Consider the following 8,734-nt stretch of genomic DNA (forward strand, 5'->3'; position numbering starts at 1 on the left):
TACAGTAAAGCCATCGAAGATAATATGATATACAGTATAAGTACATGGGTCTCTGTGTTTCATTCAAGCTCGGCTCTGTGTGTGTGTGTGTGTGTGTGTGTGTGTGTGTGTGTGTGTGTGTGTGTGTGTGTGTGTGTGTGTGTGTGTGTGTGTGTGTGTGTGTGTGTGTGTGTGTGTGTGTGTGTGTGTGTGTGTGTGTGTGTGTGTGTGTGTTTGTGGCACGAGCGCATTTTGTGAGTGCGCGAGCGGTAACGTGGAATGTTGGTGTTAGCATCTGGTTAGCTAGCTATGCTAACGAATATAAAGAGCTGTTTATACACCAAGGTGGAGGAGAGTCCTCTCCTGTCAGACTGAGAGGATCCTATAACCTCAGCACAGTGAGGAAAGGACTCTCTCAGTGTTTAGATAGTTCACTTTAGTGTAAGTTATCTCAGTGGGTCTCAAACGGTTTGGTCACCATTTATGTAAACAAGTATTTGCGAGGAACACCTTTATATGATCATATAGTTATTAAAGAATAATAGAATAAATGAAAAACGGGTATGAAATACTATAGGACAGTAACACAAGAATACAGTTTAAAAGGGGAGTGATTAGTAAAATATCCATAAAGAAAAAGTAAATCTGTGTACAGTTCTGTTTCATATGGATGCTGAGAGATAGGCTATCCATAGATCTCTTCCTTTAGCTCTCAAAGTGCACCAGATTGATGCTTTTAGCTTCAATATTTTAAAAATAATCTTCCCGGGGGAGCATGCCCCCAGACCGCCCTAGAGGAGGTCCACCCCCACCTAAAACATGTTCACATGGATAGGATACTAAATACATTTGCACACTTTTTACATGGTGGCCTATGTTCATATGTTTCTGTGTTGGTGGTCGTGCCACAACCGTGCATGTATGCACAGGTCATAGGTGCGCTATACAATAGCACTACACCCTGCAATGTGTGCGGAAGACAATAGACTTTACAGCATGTTTTTTAAATTGAAGTTGCGTTGGTGTTTGTGTGTTGGTTGTTGACGGCAGCGTGTGCCCCCCCTTGGTAAATGATTGCCCCCCCATTTGATTTGTTCTAGAGCCGACCCTGTTGTGACGGGAGCAGATGTTCACCAGGAGCTTCTTGGAGGGCTCCACCAGCGTGTGCTTCTTAAAGGCAGGACATTCATAATGAGGCTGGAGGTGTTTCTCACAGTAAGAGGCCGCACACTGCAGACAGGACTTCAAGGCTCTCAGTTTTCTCCCAGTGCAGAAATCACATCTTCAGCTCCAGCATGGCAGAGATCAGCAGAACCAGTCTCCTTCAGCTCCTCCACTAAGTCTGCTAGCATAGTGTTTTTCACCAGGACAGGCCTTGGTGCAAAGGCCTGTCTACACACAGGGCAGCTGTAGATTAGATTCTCATCCCAGTGGCGTTGAATACAGTTCATGCAGTAGTTGTGTCCACAGGGAATAGCCACCGGTTCCTTCAGTAGATCCGGACAGATCGAACAGCTGATTATTTCTTGTTGCGCCATTTCCTCTCTTAGTGTGTTTGTGAATGTCAAATACTTGTTCTATCTCTGAACAGATGGTCTTTAAGCTCCGAAGGACAACAAATCCCTGCTACATCTGCTCTTGTTCACTTCCTGCAGTGAATGAGGAGTCAGTTGATGTTAGAGGCAGGATGGGTTCACTTCCCTTTTACAACATGCACATTCGACATTCAGCTGACAGTCTTTTAGTGTTTTTACAAGTTTCCAAACTTAGTTTTCTCTAAGTTTGAACCTGCTCCTTGTGTTTCATTTGTAAAACACGTCCACAGGTTTTCTCCATGTCTGCTTATTGCTCTGAATCTTCTTCAATGTGTGTTCAGTGTTGTTTTGTGATTAAAAAAATTAAAATCAGCTGACTTGCAACAGGAAGTTATTAAACTAAACTGCTGTTCTTGGGGACAATCTGATGACTGACATCAGGCGGTTGTCCCACTAAACTGCCATAAAATACTTTAACCGTGGTTTAATCATTTTCTCATATATTCAATAATTTGTGGCATTTTCTCAGAGGCATTTGTAACAATTATCTATTCCTAATTACAAAGTACAAGATAGCATGCTTATAATCCTCATTAGGCATGGGAACTGTGCACTGTATTGCAGTAAATTGGCATGTTTCAAGATAATAAAACCCGGGTTATATTAAACTGGGATTTGTATTTAAGTAGCATGCAGCAGGAGAGCAGCTTGAGAGTCAGAAGAAGAATTTGCTCATTATGTCCCTGACAACATGACAGAAGAAGAAGCATAAAAAGAGCTTGTTGCACATTTTAATATGTGATAATCTGTGTGGGAGCATTTGTTCTGGCAGAGAAGGAAGCGAACACAGAGTGATCATTAGAAATGTGTTGTCTCTGCAGCAGAGAGACAAACCCAAAGCAGTTTACTGCCTCATTGCACTTCATGTAAAACACGTATGCCATTATTACCCTGCCTGTTCCAATCAGGTCTTCACATCTACATGAAGGGTAAATCAGCCGACATGGTAAACGTTGTTAATGCCTCCATTAGTGGTGAGGGTGCTCATATCCTGCACAGTTAAAATGACTCTGCGTTTTGTTTAGGAATCCATCTTTTTCCTTGTTGTCTTTGCCATTCATCTTCTCCTATTATTATCATGCATATAACACACATGTATATATAAGATGTATCCTCTTCTCCTCTGATTAAATCCGGTAAAACACTGAATAAACCAGTGTTCCCATACAAATCTATGTTTTTCCCTGCACTCTGTTTGGAGTGTAGCTAACATTTTCTCAGCTTGTTTCCCTTACTTTTTAAGATGCAGTTGTTCAGGAAGTTTAAACCCTGTGCCAAATTATCTACAGAAGTCTCCTACTTCCCAAAACAAATCTATCCGACTTTTTACACGAAAAAAAACCCTACTAGATAAAGCAGTTTTAGGTTAAAGACAGTATTTCTTCGCTGCAGTTAGCTCAATGGAAAGCTGCTACAAGCTAAAGGCTAACGTTAGCTCAGCTGATTTCTTTCTCAATTTAAGATCCAAACACTCATTATATTTACTTAGAGCGATATTACCCACGCAGGTTCCCTCCTCTACAACACAAAAATGATGGAAATGCTGAGTTAAACTGATAAAAATATAGCAGTTTTAGTGTACAAAGGTTAGAGTAGCTACAAGCTAATGCTAATGTTTGCTATGCTTCTTTCTCTTAATAACATGATGATATATCAATGTTCAGGAGGTTTGTTATGGAATCATAATTATCCACAGAGGGTCTTCTCTTCGAACGGACATGATGAATAAATCAGACAAAAATGCGAAATATAGCAGTTTGTGGCTCAGAGTGGCTACAAGCTAAATGCTAACGATGACTCAGCTTGTTTCTGGAAGAACCATACGTCTTAAATGACTATAATGTTAAAATATCGAAGAAAAAACCCCAAATGAGATCTAACCAGATCTAGCTGAGCAGAAAAAGTTACATTTTTATGTAAATAAATAACGGAAAACAGGAGAACAACTCTGATAACAATATTCTGATATTGAATTATTTAATGTTTTTAACAAACAAAAAGTTGAATTGACAATTGTTTTAATTAGTTCTCATATTTCCTCATTTACCTTTTTTTTTACATTTCCACAATTTTTACTTTAGCTTATTTATTATTTGTATTTGTCTTTAGATTTCCACATTACATTGTTTACTTTTATATCAATTTTTTATTTCTCTTCGTATTCCACATTTCGATTTATTTATGTTGTATTCCTCACTATATTTATATTACAGTAATGAAGCTCAGCGTAAATTCAACCAGAAAGACCGTCTTTTCTCATTCATTTACTATTCCCATGTAACTACTCTCTCGATAAGTGATCGGCTCTCCAGCTTAACCAATCACTTCGCTCTATTCCCAAGAGCCTATCATAGCCCTCCGCTAACCCTTTTAAATCTGCTCTCCCCTCTGACAGCTGTCATTTCAGGTGACTCTACGCAACCCCCCCCCCCCCCCCCCCCCCCCCACCCCTTTTCACCTCCCGTCCCTCTGGATCCAGGGTCAAGCTAAGCCCCTCCCCTTCAGACCGGACCCAACTATCCATTCACCACCACCAGTGTCTAGACCCCGGGGGGTTTCATCGGATCGGTTCTCCCCTCCCGAATGATACTCCTGCACAACGGGGCCTAATCGTCAAAATCACCATTACATTAATTTGTGTATCTCTGCAATACATATGTATTCTTACATCAAAACCGTTTCTCCTGATTGAAATAATTGTATTCTCTTTCTCTGCATGTCCATATTCTCTAAGATCATCATAAGTAGCAGTACAAAAAGTATTTGAGCAAAGTGATACATCTTATAAATAGCACTGTTACAGATGGCTTACACTGTGATGTACTATATGTGCAAGCGCGGGACTATGGAGTTACTGAAATAAAGCTGCAGACTGAAACAAGCACTTCTTGAATCCGTATGAGAAACATTTGAGTGTTTACTCAACTCATGGATCTTTTGCACAGAGGACAAACAGACCGTGCAGTGAACATTTGGGTAATCTCCGCCTGTAAAAACACCGCCTGCAGGGTTTTGAATTGGAGGCGGCTATGTTGGCTGCTGGCTGAGCCGCGGGGTCTTCTCTGTCCAAACCCCGAGATGGAAATCAGGCGCTAATTTGCAGGATGTGGCGTCCTCCACCCCGGCTTTAATCATGCATGGCTGCAGCTAAACAAGCAGCTTTCATTGTTTTTTAAAAGAGCCGGCTAACGAGGCCTCCTCTTAACCTGCTGCTACCTTTTTAAACAAATGAGCTAATGTCTAAACCTGAAGGGGGGAAAACACAGTCACTTTTAATGCTGCAAGTTCCAGGAAGAATAGCCAATGCTCATGCTATAGTGCTAATGGGGATCCTAATAAAGAATACCAATAAGGTAAAGGTTCAAAGCTACTTTAAATATCTGTTTTTCATTTTATTTTAAAGTTTTAACCACTACTTTTGTCTGCCTGATTCAAGGATATTATTATTTTCGAGAAATGTCAAATATGTACTTTTAATGATAATAACATCTAAAAAAATGTATTCATTATTTTATCTTAGCATCTTCCTGAATGAGGATAACTTATTTTTGACATTTGCTTATTGATTAAATGCTGTGTAGTTTAACACTAAAATCGTTGTACATTTCTACCTACTTTAATATAAAGGCGAATTTGGTAAATGGAAATACCATACTTCAGAAAAGGTGAGAATTTGTATCCATAAAATGTGTCTAATATGTCTAAATATAAATAAAGAAGTTTTGACGGACAATCATTTGCAATTTCTTAAAATATTTTCCTTTTTTGTATCTATTTAAATTAAACATTAAACATTTTTGTATGAGTAACACAAATTGAAATACTTCACATTCATGTAAACCTGCAGCATGTAAAATAATCACAACCTTTCCTGCGTCTGCTTCTCGTTACCTTACACAGTTTTTAATTTTCTATTAATATTTTACAAGTTTTCTTCCAAAGGCTTCAAGTCGAATGAGCATGGCTGTAGTCAAATAATATGTCAGTCGTACAAAAAGAAATCTTATCACATAATCATCTTTGACATCTTATTTCCTAATCCTCAGTCGCTTTATTTTATTACATTTAACAGGAATGCTAAATACAGTGATTAATAAATCTCCTGCCATAAATCAATACATCTACGTAGGTTTACACGGTAATAAATCTCTCCTTAGCGCTGCCAGTATAAAGTCCTCCGTCATCACTCACCTTACAGTTTAATGATTCAAAACGGCTGTTGTGATTAGCACAACGTATTTTATGATCCCACATGTGACAACTGGTGGATTACAAAAGCATACTAACATTACGACAATAAAAACGCTTGATTGATGGAGTAAAATTGCACGGCATCCTAATGAAGAAAAAGACGTTATGACACCTGTATGGTGAATTTAAGCTATACCCGGTCATAAAGTGAAACATTAGGGACTCTTTCAGTGCATGGAAACCCAGTCTCACGGCATTTCGTGTTCACCAACACCATTTTCCCCTTTTTTTCGTGTTGCACAGCATGATTTTAAAAGCAATGTATTTCTACTGGTAATGTGTTTCGTGCCTGCAGGCTGCAGCACGTCTTTTTCTCCGGTCGGGTCGTGGAAGACCGGAAGCTGTGTGGTTCATAAAAACATGTTCTTACTCAATATCAAGCCACAGTTATTGCTTTTATTTTAAATCGTATAATTTCGGACTTTTGTTCCCGTCTGTGAGGAAGATAAATGGGGCTCAGAGCCTCAGGATACTGAAATCTGTATTTTTTTAAATCTTTTTTTCCTTCTAATTTGTTATTCTTTTCAAAATAACACACTGTTATTTACTCACCAATAACACACAATTATCCTTGCTTTTATTTATTGGTTTAATTCCATGATCTCGGGCTTTTTTGGCGTCCGTCAGGAACTGAATTTCAAAATAAAAATAACCGGAAACAGACGTAGGCCTCTAGGAGTTTAGGATGGCCGAAGACACTACACTACCCATAATCCCCAGCTATCGTTTAGGACTACAGTCCCCGTGATTAATCTTCAAGCTCTGGGATTGAATGTTGGAGGAAGGTTGCCGAGCGTCAAACAGCTGTTTGAAATGGAACGAAACCACGGCAGACTATCCAAAACTGGAATTGAACGCCCCCCCAGAACTACATGCTGGCTATTGTGTTTCGAAAAATGTTCTATGGGACGTCTCTACTGAACGTTTTCGTTTTTCCCACAATTAGAAGTTGCCAGTATTAAACACAAAAAGGGGAAAATCGTGTTGGTGAACCCGAATCAATAGATTACAAATCGTGTTGGTGAACACGAAATGCCATGAGACTGGGTTGTGCATGGACGCACAAAGAAAGCACGTAACTGATAGAGAGGTGTATGTAGATTGTGAAAACAGATGTGAAATACCAAAAAATATACAAAACGTAACTGCTACCGAGCTGCTAACAGCAAAAAGCTAACGTTAGCTAGCCCTTCTAGCTGATTTCAGGCAGCATAAGGTGCTTTTCTTTTGCTGTCCCTTGTTCACTTCAACAAAGATATAGTTCATCAAATCTATGAACCTGGAAATACGGAGTTTAAAGATGGACAGAGGAGTTTCAAGAGTTATTTATTTGCTTTACAGGCCCTGACACACCAAACTGACACCAAGGAACACGTCCCGACGGAACACGTCTCCTGCGTCTTGGCCATGTGTCGCACTGGAACACACCGCAAAGACTTCAGCCGACGGCCAAGAAGCACGTACGCACTGCGCATGCGTGAGTGGCAATACCTCTTCTTACCAGCAGGCGGCGGTAGTGTGTATTCGTCATTCAAAACAGGCAACAACCGGAAGACAGACTGCATGATAACCGAGAGAAGAAGAACAGACTGCGTGATATAAACAAACAACAAATAGCGTGTGCGTTGGTCTTCGGTTTCTTCATTCCAGATCGATTGATAAAAAATAAACTCTTGCGTCCAGCTGAGATGAAAATTAAAAACAATAGCCGTCTGTGTGTGCCTTCTTAATCGTTTGTTTGGGTCCCTCACTTCCGTTTTGCTTCTCATGCACTGATTCGTTAGCTGAACAGCCAATCAGAGTGATTTATTTGACCGGCAGCCTTTGGCCGACTGCCTAGGCGGTGTCACACCAATCTGAGTAGGGCGACACGACTCACATTGACGGCCAGACATCTATCGACGGCCGAAATGGGCCCGGTGTGTCTGGGCCTTAAGATGGACAGAGGAGTTTCAAGAGTTATTTAAAAAGTTTCACCTCTTCTCGTTTAACGCTGAAAGCTAATTTGTAGGAGGTAGAGGAGCAGCGTCAGGCAGGTCTTGAACTCTGATTTTCTTTGTGCTGCAGACTCCCGATGCATTACAGTAGGTCTCCTCAGTTCTTGTTCTTTTCATCTGTGGTGTCACTTTTTTTTGTTTCCCTGCAGTGTTTCTTTCCCCCGACACCTCCTATTGGTGCCTAATTGCAATTCCTCCGACACTGTTTTAGTCATTTATTAGAGTTAAATATAAGCCCTGCAATAGACTTGTGTGACTGTCTCCATCAAACCTGCTAATTGTTGCAGTATTCAATTTTCATTTGTCTTTAAGTGTTATTAGCACCCAGCTTGCATCAATGGGACCCAACATTATTTACACGTTCATTTATGGTGCCAAAAACGTAATATTCACCTTGAGATAACCTGCAGGAATCTCTTTTTTTCCCAACCGTAATCTAACACTTTGCTTCTGCGGTTGAAATTACATATTTAACAAGTGTTTGATACTCCCTCCTGTTGAAACATACCAACGAAGAAGAAGTAGCGGAAAAATCTCATTTGGTGTTAAAAAGTCTGGAGGACCTGCAGAAACACAACAGCGACCTCCTGTTTTATCAGGTTTATGTTAATGAGCCAAAGTCACCCCCCTCTCGTTATAACATTAATTAGCACAGTTCTACCTTGCTCAATATTTGTTAACAGAGCCACCGTCGGCGAATGCAGAAATGTGCAGGATTTCACTTTTAATTAGTCGCAGCAGAGCACAGGTGCACTAACGAGCACAGAAAGGAGATAATTTAAAGAAAATTCATCATTTTCAAATGATGGGTTTTAATTGGCATGCGATGTACACGTTGATAAGATTTGCCGCTTCCGTTGCAACTATTGCTAATATAAAGTGCAAATATGACTTGAAGTTATATATAACATA

At 40.0% G+C, this 8,734-nt stretch overlaps 1 pseudogene; it reads right to left on the reverse strand.

Annotated features, from left to right (window-relative positions):
* LOC117453972 (E3 ubiquitin/ISG15 ligase TRIM25-like) overlaps positions 1–1,517 on the reverse strand; it is a 50,538-nt pseudogene extending 49,021 nt beyond the window's left edge.
* Positions 1,518–8,734: the final 7,217 nt, after the last annotated feature.

The sequence above is a fragment of the Pseudochaenichthys georgianus genome, chromosome 10, assembly GCF_902827115.2.
Source record: "Pseudochaenichthys georgianus chromosome 10, fPseGeo1.2, whole genome shotgun sequence".
Taxonomy (NCBI): domain Eukaryota; kingdom Metazoa; phylum Chordata; class Actinopteri; order Perciformes; family Channichthyidae; genus Pseudochaenichthys; species Pseudochaenichthys georgianus.